The 17349-nt window shown below is 40.2% G+C and overlaps 1 pseudogene; it reads right to left on the bottom strand.

Annotated features, from left to right (window-relative positions):
• Nucleotides 1-15003: 15003 nt before the first annotated feature.
• On the bottom strand, nt 15004-15496 carry LOC123457397 (annotated as a pseudogene).
• Nucleotides 15497-17349: the final 1853 nt, after the last annotated feature.

Below are 17349 nucleotides of genomic sequence, written 5' to 3' on the forward strand. Positions count from 1 at the left end.
TGTGTAAAAAGCAGCCCAGAGTCAGCTTCTTAATCCTTTTATAGTGCAAAACCATAGAAATCACATGGTAGGGGTTTTCAGTGTCAAGCAAGCATGGCGACAGAAGCAGACTAGTAGTTACAGTTAAACTACTTTCCCAGAATACTATGAATACACAATCTTGGGAACAGTAACCAGGGAGGAATTTGTGGCCCCAGCTCAGACAAAGAAACAGAAACTTAATCATTACATAACAATAGATCTTGCTGTTAAAATGGAGTCAGGTTGGCTCTTCACAAACCCATGGTCTCTTATATACTGAGCAAGAACTTTTGCACCAAGCTACATCATCAGCTGTTTTTATTTTCACTTTTAGATTAGGTCTCACTATGTATCAGCCTCAGGATGCTCCTACCTCAGTCTCCTCTATTGGATTTACAAGTGTGCACCACAATGCTCAGCTCTCTCCTACACATGATGGTGGTCAGTCATTTAATGTGAGGATTATAGAAGTTAATATGTACTATAGTTTATGTTATTGTGGTAATGTAAACATAATGTCAAAATTATCCTTTAAAGAATGTTAAGTAGAAACTTGTGTGGCTTCAAATATTTAAGCATCACACCCATCTATTGTCATACCTTTTTTAGATTCCCAAAAGGAACTCTACAATTTCTCCACACCCTTTCTAGCACTTCATTTATTTATTTACTTTTATTTTTAAAATATTTTATTTATTTATATACTTATTTATTTGTTTATGAGAGATAGAAGGAGGGATAGAGAGAGAGAGAATAAGACTTTAAGGGCCTCTATCCACTGCAAACAAACTCCAGACACATTTGCTACCTTGTGCATCAGCTTACATGGGTACTAATTAATCAAGCCTGGATCCTTTAGATTCACAGGCAAGGAACTTAATCACTAAGCAATATCTTTCGCTTTATTTATTTACTTATTTAGTTTGGTTTTTCAAGGTAGGGTCTCATTGTAGCCCAGGCTGACATAGAATTCAATATGCAATCCCAAGCCAGCCTCAAATCACAGTGCTTCTCCTACCTTAGCTTTCCAAGTGCTAGTATTAAAGGCATGCACCACAATGCCTAAGATTTTTTTCTATTTTATTGTGTCCTTTTCTAATGAATAGACACAAGGAGTCCTGAAGACTGTATCTGTATATCTTACATACACAACAAGAGATTTGTTTCCATGGTGATTCTAAATGTTGCCAAGTTCATAACCAAGGAAGAATCATCACACCAAGGGAGCATTTTGGGAGTCAGGAGCCTGCTCTGGAGATTGGACAAGAACCTTGGTCATGTTCCTGTCCTGTTCTGTACCTTTCCTTCAATTTGTACCTGGATGTGTGGATCCCAATAGTCTGAACCCAGGAGTGGCTATCAGCAGGTTCACCATGCAACAACATTCACACCTTACGTGTTTGTTTTGTGAGATTTTTCTGAGAAGGCTTAAATAAACATCTACTCACTTCATATAGGGTTATAAATCACAGGAAGAAAGTAAACCTTCCATAGAAGTGGAGCTTGTTGCAACAGTGATTTAAGTTAGGGATGTTTATTTAGGAGCATGAGAGAGGGGTAATTAACAGGGGCACAAACAACTGATGGGCAGATACATCTCAGAAGAAAATATCTCTTTCTTAAATAACCCTTTGTGTGTATATGTGAGTGTTCTGTGTTGAATATGTGTGTGTGTGTATGTGTGTATGAGTGTGTGTGCATTTTCCCTTACAGGGCATTATGTTCTTCTCTGCTATAATTTCTACTCTTCTCTGTTGGCCAGAGCTGAAAGTAGGGTGTCCCACTTTATAGTTCTTCCACCCATTCTCATTTTGAATTGGATTCTCTTGAAATACAGGAGCTTTTTAGTAAGCCTAGGGAAATTCCATGAGCTGTTCTCCCCTTTGTAGGACTAAGGTCATCAAATTTTATGGACATTCTCAGCTGTTTATGTGGGATCCGGAAACTCAAACTTGACCTGTTGTAGGGCCTACTATATCCTCATGTTTGTAGAGAAAACGCACATAAATTTTCATTTCTCAGCTTTAAACTGTGTGTAAATTCTTGTTGGGGCTTTGTGAGGCCTCTCTTCTAGTAACAATAACGATCTATGAGTCCTTAAAGAGGTGGAGAGCTTTGGAACCAGGCTCTCCTCCTTGGTGGAAAGTTACAGGCCACAGTCACTGATAGTTCAACAGACAGTGGTTCTGCTATGTATGGAGGACAGCAGTCCATGCTACTTTTTTTTTTCTTTTGTAAGCTGTGCCACGCAGGCCCTTACTCACATTTTTTCTTATCTTTCATTTTAAACTGTCAGCTTGAATTACCATCACTTTACACCCAATTCAATGAACCTATTTTGAATGATTTCTATCATTTCATTCTTTCTCTTGTCTCAATAAAAGGTCTCTATGAAAAGTCCTTCTAGAAATTTCCAGAGAACATCCTTAGACCATCTCAGTAACTGTCATTGTCTTAGATCCTTTCTCCCCAGTCCTCAGCTTCTGCCTTCATTATGGCTGCAGTTCTTCATCGTGTAGCTCCTTGAAAGAGTTGGGCCTCTTTATCACTGCCCCCTGTCCCTGCTTCTAATCCCCTTTACCAATCACACACTGAGGTTGAGACCCATATGCCATTTAGAGAAATGATGCATTTGCTTTCAAAGAGCAAGTACAATGACTAATTAAGTCTTTCAGAGTTGTTCTTTGTTTTTATTGTTATTTTTTGAGACAATATCAAGTAGCTCAGTCTGTATAAAACATACTATGTAGGCAAGGACAGACTTGAAATTTTGATGTTCCTGTAATCATCTCCTTATTTCTGTTTATGTGATTAGTGGATATTGAACTCAGGGTCATGCATGTTAGGCAAACCCCCTGTTGACTGAACCACATTCTCAGCCCTGTCTGATTCTTTTTCAGTTTTCCCTTGGCTGAAATCTCTGAACTTAATATTACACTAGAATAATTCCCTTACATAACACACATACACATTTATTCTTTTGATATATTTAGATTTAACTTTATGCTTTCATACCATAAGCATATTATATGTTATGTTTGGGGCTAAAGTTTCTAGATAGATGAAAATAGAAAAAAACACATTCAATATGGATTTAACTAAACACACACACACACACACACACACACACACACACACACACACACAAAGCCAAGTCCGGAAGCTGGTGTGATGGATGAGTGGACAGCGATCCCATAGATAGCATTAGTGATCCTCTACCATCTCAGAGTGCCTACTGGAAAAGGGTCACAGAGACATGAGAATCCTCTGGAAGTTCATAAATAAGCTAGCCTCAAGAACACAGCGGAGAACAATGAGGCCCTGATACAGACAAGATCAAAGGCAAGAACTGCCAGGGAAAATTGTCCTCTAATTTCCACAAACACACCATGATACATGCGCACCCGATGCACTCAGCAATTTCACAGGAATGATTATGTACATAATCTTCACAGCTGTGAAAAGCATGAATGTAATTGTTTAGCTCTAATTCCTTAGCAATTGGCACATACTACAAATTGTTGCCGGGTGTATAAATAAATGACATAACTAGTATGTTAGTGAACCTTTTGATAGTCACACTTCAGAGCTGCAGAATTTAGTACTGCAAAAATCACATAAAAATATTGGTGGGCTGGAGAGATGGCTTAGGGGTTAAGCGCTTGCCGGTGAAGCCTGTGAATCCTGGTTCAAGACTCAATTCCCCAGGACCCATGTTAGCCAGATGCACAAAGGGGCGCACACGTCTGGAGTTTGTTTGCAGTGGCTGGAAGCCCTGGCGCGCCCATTCTCTCTCTCTCTCTCTGCCTGCCTGTCTTTCTCTCTCTCAGATAAATAAATAAAAATAAACAAAAAGTATATTGGTAATATTTTAAGTAAATTTAAGTTTTTTGTGTTGGATGAAATTCACAGCTATCGTGGTCTACAGTTGGAATGTCTCAAAGAGGGAAAAAACAGCTTGCTGAAAACAACAGAGCTCTAACTGCCATCATAGATGTACAGAAAATGATGAAGTAGAGCTGGGCGTGGTGGCGCACGCCTTTAATCCTAGCACTCGGGAGGCAGAGGTAGGAGAATCGCTGTGAGTTTGAGCCCACCCTGTCATTACATAGTTAATTCCAGGAGAGCCTGAGCTAGAGTGAAACCCCATCTCAAAAAATAAAGAAAGAAAAAGAAAGAAAGAAAGAAAGGAAGAAAGAAAGAAAGAAAGAAGAAAATGTAAAGTAGGAAGCATTGGAATGGTGAGGCTGTAGGTAGACTTAGTTCCTTTGTTCCTTTGTGTTTATTTCATATTACAGTGAATAAAATTTGGAGTGTTCAATGCCCAAGAAAACCTGCACCCTTGAATTCAGAGGTAGAATCTTAATTCCCAATGACAAAGTAAAGTGTCTGAACAAGAGTGAGAACAAAAGAAGTGAGCTTGATGAAAACTCATGAATTGCATCAAGGGAAGGTTCATACCCCTTCATCACACTTATATATGCAGTGTGGGTTTGTGCACTAAATTGTCGCTTAGACTACTTGCTGAGAGCATTCATTATTTGATAACAAATGAGGGAGCCTACACCTTATGTTTTTCTCAAACATATATGTTTTTACTAAGTATCATACACCCAAGTCCCCCATATTCATTTTTTTAAAATATTTTATTTATTTATTTGAGAAAGAGAGAGACAGAAGCAGAGAGAAAGACGGGGGATAGGAAATGGGCTCACCAGGGGTTGTAGCCACTGCAAACAACTCCAGAGGCATGTGCCATCTTGTGCTTCTGGCTTATGTGTATCCTAGGGAATTGAGCCTGGGTCCTTTGGCATTGCAGGCAAGCCCTTTGGTCGCTAAGCCATCTCTCAAGTAGCCCTCTCCCATGTTCATTCTTTACCTGTGGGACTATACTGAAAACATTTCAATTGTCTCTGCAAGAGGCTTTTTTAAAAATTTAACTTTTGTGTCTCTGTCCCTGTATGTGTGGTTGTTTGCGGGAGAGAAAAGATTGCAATGTTTTTGCTATGCAATTCATGTGATGGCTGTGAGACATCTCTGTTCTGAGCCAGGGCATCCCTTGTTATGTTTACTACTGGATAAGCCAGTCTAGCTGGTGCCTGAGCTTCTGAATTCTCCTCGATCTGGTCCCACTGCCATGGGAACATTGGGTTTACAGATTCACATGCCACTTTGCTACCAGTACTGATGCTGGAGCTGAAGAATTGAACTCAGGATGACAGCCTTGTACCGAGTACCTTTAATCTTTGAGCCATCTCCCTAGCGATAAGAAATTCATAAATAAGGAAAATGTTTCCAAAAGTTCCATTTCCATAGATGGGAAGATGGATCAAAGGTGCTTGATTGCAAAGTCTCCACCCCAGTGACACCTTCTTCAACCAGGCCACTGGAGACAGTAAAACATCTGTCTATTTTCAGACATATATTCAAAGTACCACAGCACTGCTGGAGCCAGTCTTTAATCACACGCCTCCAAAAGACAAAAGAGGAGAAAAAGTTATTTAGAAACTCTTTGAGAGGTAATTGAAAGCCACCAAAGTGCTATGTATGCATGTGAAGATACTTAACTGTGACTCTAATGAAAAGCCCATGCCTATCTTTATTGTTTGAATCATGATTTCTTCTTTCCCATGCTTAAAATATTTGTTAAAAGTGTCTTTTAATCATTGTTACTCAGAGTAGCCCACATTCATGCTCTCAGGTACGTGTTACTTTCCCATGGTCATATTGAGAAGATGAGGGAGCCCTTCATGGGATAGCTAGGAGAATGACATGGTTCAGAGAGGTTGGAGAAGGGACTCCTTAAAAAGCAGGGTGGAGGGCAGGAGTAGACCGTGAAGGAATTTCCCAAAAACTGCAGAGAAAGATGAAACTTTTTTTTTCTTTCTCTCTTTTTATCTTCTTCTTCTTTGTTTTTTGAGGTAGGGACTTGCTCTAATCCAGACTAACCTAGAATTCACTATGTAGTCTCATGGTGGCCTTCATGTTTATTTCTCTCTTTTCTTCTTCCACCCTTATTTTTTCCCTTTCTTTCTGCTGTGGATTAAATCCAGGGCCTTGCATTCTGAGCTGCATTTCCAGCCCAATCACCTAGTATTTCTTATATATCTACTTTATACTTTCTATGTGTAATTCACTATTGATTTGCAAAACGTCTCTAAAAGTCTCAAAAATTATTTCATGGCAAAGAGGATTTAAGAACATAATACACATTTGAAGCATACACTTACAATAGGCACACAGATGCATCTGTGGGTCTTGCTGGCCAGTCAGTCTAGCCTATTTGGTGGATTCACAACCACAGAAAGATCCTTTCTCAAGGGCTGGAGAGATGTCTCAGTGGATAAAGCACTTGTGAGAACTATAGGGAGAGTGTCCCTAGGACCCCAGAGAGAGGTGGAACCTGATGAGAAGAAAACATCCTGCCAGAGCAATAAGAAAGCTTAGGCAGTACCAGAGCTAAGAAACCATAAGCTGAAAATCAGCCAGAAGATGGATCTGATAGAACTGCAGTCAGTTTTCTGATCACAAGGCAATGAGATGTGTGGGAATATCCTGAATTGAAAATGAGGAATATCAGTTTCATTCCTTCATTCCTTGTTTGTTATCCACCACAGCACATGGAAAACAAACAAACAAACAAAAAACCCTCCTTTCTGGATGTCAGTTTCCTACACATTGGACATCCATGTATATTTAAAAGTTTCTCCTTTTTTTTTTTTTTTTTGGTTTTTTCAAGGTAGGGTTTCACTCTAGCCCAGGCTGACTTTGATTCACCATGTAGTCTCAGGCTGGCCCCCAGCTCATAGTGATCATCCTACTTCTGCCTCCCTAGTGCTGGGACTAAAGGCGTGCACCACCACACCTGGCTAAGTTTCTCCTTCTTTGTTTGTCAGTGAGTTGGGCATGGGGAGCAGATCTGCAACAGAGCATTTGATATGCACAAGACCCTGTTTCATTCTGACACCACAGAGAACACTGTTTTTTAGATATAATTCCTAAGAATAGGAAGCTATAAGACATGCTAGTATACCTGGGGCTTCAGAAGATTATGTTCTAGAGATGCATGAAGCCATGGATAATACCTAACAATATATACTCATTTTACAACAGAATCTATATGTAGGATTCACTTAATTAACACAGTCAAAAAGTAACAACAACTAATTAAAAGTCACAAAATTACAGAAATAAACTGTGATTAACAGTTAATAGCCAGGTATAGTAGATCACATGTTCAATCTCAGTGTTTGGAAACTTGCAGCATGATGATTGCAATGAATTCCAGGTCAGAGCTTGAGAGTGAGACTCTGCCTCAGAGAGTGGCCACTCTGCACAAGGAAGTGGCTCATAAGGGGCCACAGGTGTGTAATTGCAGAAAGAGCAAAAGGAAGCTTAGTGAAATTATGGTCTACTGTAATTTTGCCATCTTATTTTGTATATAAATGTGTTTTGCTTTATTGTTTTGATTTTTTAGTTTAAATGTCAATATCTTTATTAGCATAATTCCTTCAACTTTTCAATGTTTTTTTTCTTTCTTTCTTTTTTTTTTTTTTTGAGGTCAAGTTTCACTCTAGCTCAGACTGACCTGGAATTCACTATGTAGTCTCAGAGTGGTCTCGAACTCTGCCTCCCAAGTGCTGGGATTACAGGTGTGCACCAATATACCTGCCTTCAATCTATTTTTCATTGACAACTTCTATACTTAAAGACAATAAACGATATTTATTCTCTCCCCTCTCCCACTTTCCCCCTTCACAACTCCACTCTCCATCATATCCCCTGCCTCTCTCCATTAGTCTCCCTTTTATTTTGATGTCATCACATTTTTCTCCTACTGTGATGGTCTTGTGAAAGTATTGCTAGGCACAGTGAGGTCATAGATATCGAGGCCAATTTCTGTCTGAACAGTTGTTTTGTAAGGAGTGGTGTCTTTCCTTTGGCTTTTACATTCTTTCCACCACCTTTTCTGCAGTGGATCCTGAGCCTTGGAGTTTGTGAAAGAGATGTTTCAGTGGTGGACACTCCTCTGTCACTTCTGCTCAGTACTATGTTGCCTTTTGGGTCATCCCTGCAGTCAGTGCCATCTGAAAAGTGAAGCTTCTCTAAGTAGAAGTGAGAGCAGCATTAATATATGAATGTGAACATTACGTGTAGTGCTTTCAGGACAGTTTGGTGCAAATAATACATGCACTTAGCCAGACTAAAGCAGGCTTTATACCCCTAAGCCTCATGACCTCCCCTGGCACAGGCTTTTGATTAGGTTTTCAGTACCAGGCACATATTCCCTCCCATAGAGTGGGTCTCTAGTCCAATAAGAGAGCAGTTGGTTTCCTGCAGAGCCGACATGCCACTATTGCACCCATTCAGGCACTTGGCAAACAGGCTATGAAAAGAAAAACATTGTAGGAATGTGTTTCATGTCAGAAAACAAAAAGTAGATTGAGTGATATCCATCACTCTTTGTAACTTCACTCTTATGGCTCTAGGTACTTAAATGGAAAATGAGTAAGGGGGAAATTTTAAGGAGCTAATTGTTCAAAAGGAAAAGTTATGAAATGCAGACAGAATCTATGCAAGGAAAGTAGAATTAAAAAGTAAAAAGGAGATTAGTTTCAACAAAATGGTAGAATGGAGAAATCTTACTCTGAGTCTTTTACTACATGCAACTAACATGTTTAAAAATGTGCAAATATTCAGATATTCAACCAAATTTCTAACAAATTTCCAATAGTTATTTTTTTTCCCTCTAACCCACACAAGTTGCTTTTCAAGTTTCTATTGGCCCTTCTCAGTCACATTAGTAATGGCATGTAAGTTTCCACAATACTATGTTCTTCACTGACCTGCACAGAATACAGTAGAATTGGGGCATCCTGACTTCTTACAGGGCACAACCTAGAGACTCACCCAGCAAGTTGTCACAACCAAAAATGATGGTGGGCATTTCTACATGCCTCCAAGAGGCAGAGAAGATAACAAAATAATTTTTACATCAAGTGACAATGTCAAGATTATCTTCTTACACACAAAGGACCAAAAGAAATAGAGTAACGGGGCATGATAGATCAAGCTTGTAAATCCATGACACCGGAGCCTGGGCTGTGAATATTCCTGCAGCTGTGAGAGTAGCCTAGCCTACACCATGAGTTACATGTCAACTTGGCTTACAGAATAAGACCCTGCTTAAAACAAACAGAGGCTGGGGAAATGAAATGCACTTGCTTGCAAAATCTGCTGCCTAGGTTCAATTCTCCAGCACTGATGAATACCTGGATGCAATCTGAACTTCAGCTTCCTCAGAAAGACAAAAAGGGGGAGGCAAGGTCAAGAAAGGTGGAAGGCTACCCCATGTAAGTGAAGACAAAGCCAGGAAGAAGGCAAGAGGGTTGGAAATGCAGACCTAGAGGAAGACAAGGCCAGGTGAAACATGAGGGGATCAAGGTTAGGGAACAGCACGGCCATGTAAGCAGTGGATAAGGCCATGCCTCGCCAGGCCAAAGGAAGGCAGGGTGTAAAGCAGAAGCACGGTAGGCAGTTTAAAAAAAAAAAAAAACAAGGATAAAACACCTCCAAAGTGGCAAGTAGAATTGATCTCCCATTCACCCAACATAATTACAAAGCTATAGCAATTTTGGGACATGCATAGACCAATATTCCCCAAAGGAATCTCCCAAACTCTCTTGGAGAAGTTATCTGCAACTCACAGACTTAACATCTACAAAGAACAACCACAAAAAAATCAAAACAATCCAGGAAATGCAAATGATGGGAAAGGGCCAATGGCACTCAGGGAAAGAGAACCTATGATCACTAAACAATCACATAATTAACCTCAAAACACACCCTCAAAAATGCAAAATGAAACAAAGATGTTGACCATTATTAATGATTATATGAATTCAAATTGTATTCTACTGAAGCTGATTCCTCTGCAGAGCTCTGGGAGACTTACATGGCCAAGGACTCACAAAGATATGGATCAACAGGACCTGAAAAGCTTATACTTAGTGGTCTTAGGTTTACAAAATTTACCACTGGTCTTAGTCTATGCAAGAACAGTCCAGATCATCAGGACTCAGGTGACCTCTACAACAATTCCAACTGGAAATGTTCTGTTGCTAGAGACCTGCTCCACAGAAAAACTTTGTGCTGGACACACAGGGGGAAGGTTCTGGAAGATAGATGGCAAGGGTGGAGTGTGGCCTCACCAGCACTGGGCACCATGTTCATCCAGAGTACTTACCTGTGAGGAACAATTAAATTGTCCTTAGGTCACATTCTCAAGTGTCATTCTGTCTTCTGCTTGGGGGTGAGGCTAGGCCTCAGACTCTCAGTCTCCCTCTCTAGGGAAACAAGTGGTGCTGAAGGTCCCTGACAGTTGGTAAGCACATGGGCTCCTGCTTTTGTTTCTGAAGACAGAAACCTCTGAAGTGTGGAGTGTGGGGTTCACAGGGACCCCTGCTTTCTTCACTGTGTGCATATGATATGTGCGCCTTACCTCTTGTGGAAATGCCCCTCAGCCAATCCACTCTCTGCTCCCAATCACTCCATCTGCTTGCAGAGACAGCCTCTGAAATGTCAGGTGTGAAGTGCTCCACAGTTTTAAGCAGGGAAAGTAACTCATGTCCTGGAAAGAAGGAGGTAAGATCAGTTATTAGCCAGGCATCAGGCTCACACCTTTAAACCCAGTAGTATGCAGGCTGAGGCAGAAGAATCACTGTTTGAGCCCAGCCTAGCAGACAGAGTGAGTTACAGGACAGCTTGGGATACATTGACTCACTATCTAAACCGAACAAACAAACATAAAGCTAAGGAGGCCACTCAGAGACCAGGCGAGTGCTCCCCCGCTCCCTGCCTGTGTGCATTTAGTCCCTGGGATAAAACACTGGCCCACATACACTCAGATTTGCAATCAGTCAAATTTGGCACTGATCTCACTCCATGCCAGCAATCCTGTGCCACTCTTAGTAGGGACGATGGAGCTGACTGCATACCAGCCCCTGGCACTGACAAGGTGACCCAGCCTCCAGGTAAGTGCACCACACCCCTTATGCACACACTCAGTCTCATGTGTACAACCTCAACCTGTGCACACGGAGACAGGGACTCAGGCCCATGAGGCACTGACTTCATGCTCTGGCCTGCACAAGAGCTTTGCCCTGTGTTGGGAATCCAAAGCCAGCCACTTTCCCCAGTCTAGATCTGCATGAAGACTACATATTCCAGGTGAATACACATTCCAGTTAGCCAGCTCAGATATGTGGACTGACCACCAGCCCACAATCACCTGAATCAAGATACACCAAGCCATGCAACATGAGCTCTGCAAGAGGAGTTGTTGCTGCATTGTCAGCAAGACAAAGAACTATCTGTAGATGGGCAATCCCCAATGCAAAACAAATGACACAAGAAACCAAGGCAAGATATATCCAACAAGAATGCCTAGTCCCACAGTGGAATACTCCAGTAAAACCTAGTTAGATGAGCTGGCAAAGTGGCTTAGCAGTTAAAGCAGTTGTCTGTGAAACCTAAGGACCCAGCTTCAATTCACTAGGACCCATATGCACCACATGGACAAAGTGGTGTATACCTGTAGAGTATGTTTCCAGTGGCAGGAGGCTCTGGTATGCCCATCTCTCCACCCCACCCCCAATCAAATAAAAAAGTAAAACAAAAAATTCAATAACTACTTAGAAAAAACTCCAAAGTATACAAAAGGGCATTTACCAAAAGCATACTTAACAAGTTTACTGAAGCCATGAACAAATGGATGAATGAAATGAAAGAGGAACAGCAAATACACCTCAACAGACAGCTGAGTAAAATGGAACACGATCAAGAAGACCTGAATAAAAGACTGAATAAGAAGAATGAGTACCAATGAATGGGAATAAAAAAAATGAACTCACATAGGACATGATCACATGCAGGAATGAATTTGAAGTAAAATGATGAAAGTCAAACCAAGAAATGAAAATGGAGTTAATAAAGAAATTGATATATTGAAGGAAAAATTTAGAATGAAGCTGAGTATGGTGGCTCACACATTTAAACCCAGAACTCAAAAGGCAGAGGTAGGAGGACTGCCAGGAGTTTGGGGCCACCTGAGATTACATATTTAATTACAGATAGCCTGGGATAATTCAAGACTCTACATAAAAAGAGAGAGAGAGAGGGGGGAGGGAGAAAGAAGGAAGGAAGGAAGGAAGGAAGAAAAGAAGGAAGGAAAAGGGAGGGAAAGAGAGAGAGAAAGGAAGGCAGGGAGGAAAAAAAGAAGGAAGAAAGGAAGGAATGAAGGGAGGGAGGGAGGAAGAAAAAAGGAAGAAATAACATATCTTAAAGGCTTCCAAATATCAGTAAATGCTGGATATGGTGGAGGAAATGAGGAACCCTCATCCACTGTTGGTAGGAGTGCAAAATTCTTCACAAACTAGGAAAATCAGTATGGACATTTCTAAAAATCAAAATATATCTACTGTTTGACCTAGTTATATAACTTATGGACACATAGCCAAAATACTATAGTCTTTCCCATAGAGACACCTGTTTAACCACGTTATTTGCTACTCTAGACATAACATTTAGGAAATAGAATCAACCCAGATGCCAATCAGCTGATGATTAGAAAATGAAGATGTGGTATATATACACCATAGAGTTTTACTCAGTGGTAAGAAAAAATAAATTATGATATTGGCAATAAAATACAAGGATCTTGAAAAAGTTCTACTAAGTGAGGTTATATAGGCTTAGAAAGAAATATGCCCCATGTTCTTGCTTATATGCAGATCCCAACATGGAAGTTTGGTTTATTTAGAACTTCTAGTAAGCTTCAGTAATACTGGTAAGGAAGCTAGAATGAAGTTTCTAAAGAGAAAAAGCAGGGAGGGAACAGAGGATGGTATTACTAGGGAGGCAATTAATGGGAAAGAATAAAAGTGTTGGGTGAACATGGAGGTGAATGGGTAAAGGAGGGAAGGAGGAGAAATCCACAAAACTAATGATGAAACCTTCCTCAGATAAGTAAAAGAATGTTATTTTAAAAAAGAGAAGGATAGTTGGGCACAAGTACCTAAAACCACAGGCTCTTGCTGGTAAATACCAATGCCAAAATGGGAATACTCAACACAAAGAACAAAAGTCAGAGAGGCCCATGAGGCCACAAAATTAATACAGACCATTGACAAAGCACTTGGGTTACCCACCAGAAAGGCCTATTGCTTAAGATACCATAGGCTACAGTTACTTGAAATGAACGGATAAAAGTCACTAAATAGTGTGAACGAGTAATGAATCCTATAAACTACAAAATCATCTGGCTAAGGTAATGTGTCTACACTAGTGTAACATTGGCACACAGGCTATGGGGGTAATCAACTGCTCTCTGACTGGATATGAGGGAAGATCAGTGGAAGGAAATTCATATTTGAATTGAGAGTCAAGTCAGAGCCTATAGCTTGGAAAGTCAGAGACCCTAGAGGGAAGATCCCACTGTACTTTGGCTAGAAGAAGAGGTGATGCCCATCAAAATTCTCCAAAATGCCTACACTTATATACTATGATCCATTCTGACCTCAAACTTACCTTTTTACAGATGGCAGCAAATAAAAGGGAAACCCAGGAATTATTATTGTGACAAGAAAAAAAAAGCCAATTACTTAGCACAAGATGAGTCATCTCTATCACATCTGATAGGGCCCAGGAAACATTACAGAGGAAGTGGTAGATGAAGTATGAGTGCTGTTCTCACTGCTAGCCCAGAACCTCCTACAGGGATATGGGTGTATATGGTGAGGATTCTCAAAACTCATCAACACAGGAAATCAGGGGCTGCTGTGAGTTTAACAGTAAAGGAGAATTGTATCAATCCCTCCATGGCTCAGGTAACATTGCAGAAGAGGGGACAGAAGGAATGTAAGAGCCACAGGGTGGGAAAAGTTTTTTTTTTTTTTTTTTTTTTTTTTTTGAGGCATTGTGCCTCCTCACTACAGAAACTAAATGGTGCATTAATGACCCCAAAATAATGTCTGATAATCTCACTGAGCAGGGACCTCAGTGAAATGGGACTGTGCAGGGAACATAATTATATAATTCATGGGAAATAAGCACTTTGCAATATGTTTTTTTATTTGATTTTTTTACTGTAAAACTTATTTTTTTATTGAAAAGCCATCTTGTGCTCATGCTAGCTGTTTTCTGTTTTGCCACACATTAATGTTAAAAATTAAATTACTGCTTATGTGCAAGTACTGTGTTTTCCCCATGTGGGAACACTGATTATAAAAAGGATGATATACCACATGAATTAAGTGTTTTTTTTTTATTGAAACCTAGCAAATTGTCTAGTTACATTTCCCCACAAAACCACAGACTGGGTAATAACTAAGTCTCCAGGCAACATATTCAAAGCTGTAATTAAAAATTAAAAAAAAATCCACTCCCCAAAAAATAATAATGAAAGAAAAACCAAACCCCAGTCCTCAGGTTCAATGAAGAGAACCCAGCTACACACGAGCTAATCAAGAGCAGTGTTCTGCTTGTCTCAGGAGGCTGGAGACATCCTAACAACTCCAGTCAGAGCATTAACTTCAGGTTACCTGCTTCCAGTTTCCAATTCTTGAATAAAGATCCTAGTTTTTCTATTATAAAACCCCTCTTATAAGTCGTTTTATTTACAAAGGCAACTCTGAAAAGTTCACTGAAGTTAACTGGACAATAAACCAGGCAGAAATCGCTTTACAAAAAACAGAAGAAGCCCAAGATGCCACTCTCTCCAGAGAAACCATAGCTCAGTTTTATCGAGAGTAAAGAAAGACAACTTTTGCTCACACTTGAAGGAACTCTGCCTTTAACTTGGAATCTGTACTCAGACTTCACATGCAAGGAGGACACTATTATGCTAATACAATTGATTTGCTGCTGCATTTCCCTACTGTGTGTCTAATACTAACATCATAAACAGAGGAATGCAAGTAGTATTTGGAACAATCCTTATAGTGTTACAGTGTCAGGCACAACCTTTTATTTCTCTTCACACCACTGGTTCTCTTTGCACACTTGGACCTCTTCCTCTTTGGTAAAGTCATTTTTGATATTGAAGGTTTTGCGGATCTCCTCAGGAGTCTTCCCCTTAATCATATTGGCAGCAGTCTTGCATGTAACATCCAGCAAACCCTTGATGTCTAAGTAGTTTGCAGCCAGAATAAGTTCAAAAAGTGTTCCTTGGTCAACTTTCAGGAATTTTTGGTCCCACCCAGGGATATCATCAGTCCGCTTCTCTTTGGTGGGTGCACCACTGACTGACCTTTTTTAGTATTGCTGCATTAACATTTGGTAGGGGAACTGGGTCATCATCTCCATCATCCATTCCTAAATCTTCCAACGTGGTTTTGATGGTCACAGACTGCTTGGCAATTTCTACATCAACTTCAAATATCTCTCCATCGGAACTTTGCAACTTAATTGAAGGCATGGCGTTAGGGGTCAGCACCGCGGGCCCAGGCCGACGGAATGGCATCCGTGCACGGGAGAAAAAGAGGGAGGACAAGGCCACCACAATATATTTTTATATTAAAGAGCTCAATTAAAAATATGAAAAGAGAGCAGGGAATGGGATGGAAGAGAGGAGGGGTGGGAGAAGGCTTAATTAAAATTTTTAGATGTTTTGAGGGCTGGAGAAATTGCTTATTGGTGAAAGTATTTGCCTGTGAAGCCAAAGAACTCATGTTTGAATCTCCACGTGCCACATAGGCAGATGCAGTTGCTCAAGTGTGCAATGCTGCACATGCCCACAAGGGGGTGCACGTGTCTGGAACTTGTTCACAGTGAATGAATGCCTGACACACCCATTCTCCTGCCTATCTTTCACCTTTCTCTCTCAACAAATTTAAAAAGTTTTTGAGTAAGCCATGTAGAAACCTACTTCCCCACTAGCATATAAATATATGAAGAGAGAGAGAGAATATGAGTAATTTGGATGTGGTAGAAGTTTCCTGTGAAGGTAGACAAATGATGTGCTTAAAAGCCAAAGGTTATTATTAGAAAACTTTCAGTACCAAGGGTTGGATAATTTCTAGTGAGGTTTTCACTAAGGAGGCCCCTGATGCCCCCACAAACACTGCAGACTATGGCCAAGGTCTTTGGTTGCCCACCAGAATTAGATGGCAAGATCCTACTGCCTGTGCTGAAGGTAATTGAGAAATGTAGCTGCAGGTGATCTGAAAGCCTTTTCTATGTTGACTAGCTGTCTAGATGCTGAAAAGAGCTATGCACCTTGTTTGGTGAGAAGTCATTGATGTTATTAACCAACAATGTACTCTGCAAGCTTGATGGCTGGCCAGCCAGGCCAAATGTACAACTGGTGCAAGGGTGGCATGCCTGTTATGGGTGAACGAAGTGCTCTCTGATTGGATTTGAAGATTGTTCCAAGGGAAAGTATTGATGGCTAGTACTGAAAACTTAATAAAAATCTATTGCTAGGCAGGACACAAACCCTTGAGGGAAAATTACTACTGTTATCAGGTTAAATGGATATATTTTACCCACCAATATGCCCTCTAGATATATACCTTTATGACAACATATTAGTGCTACTCTCACATTTGGTTAGAGACACTTTTCTTTTCAAGACCACTGGGATGATTCAGATATTGCCACCATGTTGAGAAGAATTGACAGTGGAGTGTTCAGTACTAAATGGAACATATCTACTATACCCTCCAAGGCTGAGGGACCACTGCAGAAAATATGGCAGAAAGAATTTAAGAGCCAACTGCCTACTATGCTGTCTTCTGGAATGAAAGTGGTCATAATATTCATGGCCTCACAGTGGTTGATGCTGCCTACGTAAGACCTGAAAAATAAGAGGAAAAAATTACTGCATTAAAATAGAAGAGAGTTGTAGGAAAGTAAAAGAAATTCAGTAGACAGGATATTTGGAAACGTGAAAAGAAAGGGTTGTGAGAGGAAGCTGTGACCATATTGTCTACTTGTATGGAAATTGTCAATAAAAATTTTTAAATGCAATAAATATAGGGAATATGCATAATGGATGAAAATGCCCACCTATTAAAAATTTGAACATGATATATAAAGAACTCAAAACACAGCAATACAAAATCAAACAAGGGATATAAATGGTATATGGAATTGAACAGAGGGTTCTCAAAAGAAGACGTACAGATGGCCAATAAATATTTCAAAAAAGTATTATACATTTTAGCCATCAGGGAAATGCAAATTAAAATGACTTGTGGTCTGGAGAGAGTTGTGACTGACTGCTCTCTGACTCCATTTGAGGTTTACTACATGAAAGTGAATCTATGC

Source organism: Jaculus jaculus, unplaced genomic scaffold (genome assembly GCF_020740685.1).
Source record: "Jaculus jaculus isolate mJacJac1 unplaced genomic scaffold, mJacJac1.mat.Y.cur mat_scaffold_42_1_1262500_arrow_ctg1, whole genome shotgun sequence".
Taxonomy (NCBI): Eukaryota; Metazoa; Chordata; class Mammalia; order Rodentia; family Dipodidae; genus Jaculus; species Jaculus jaculus.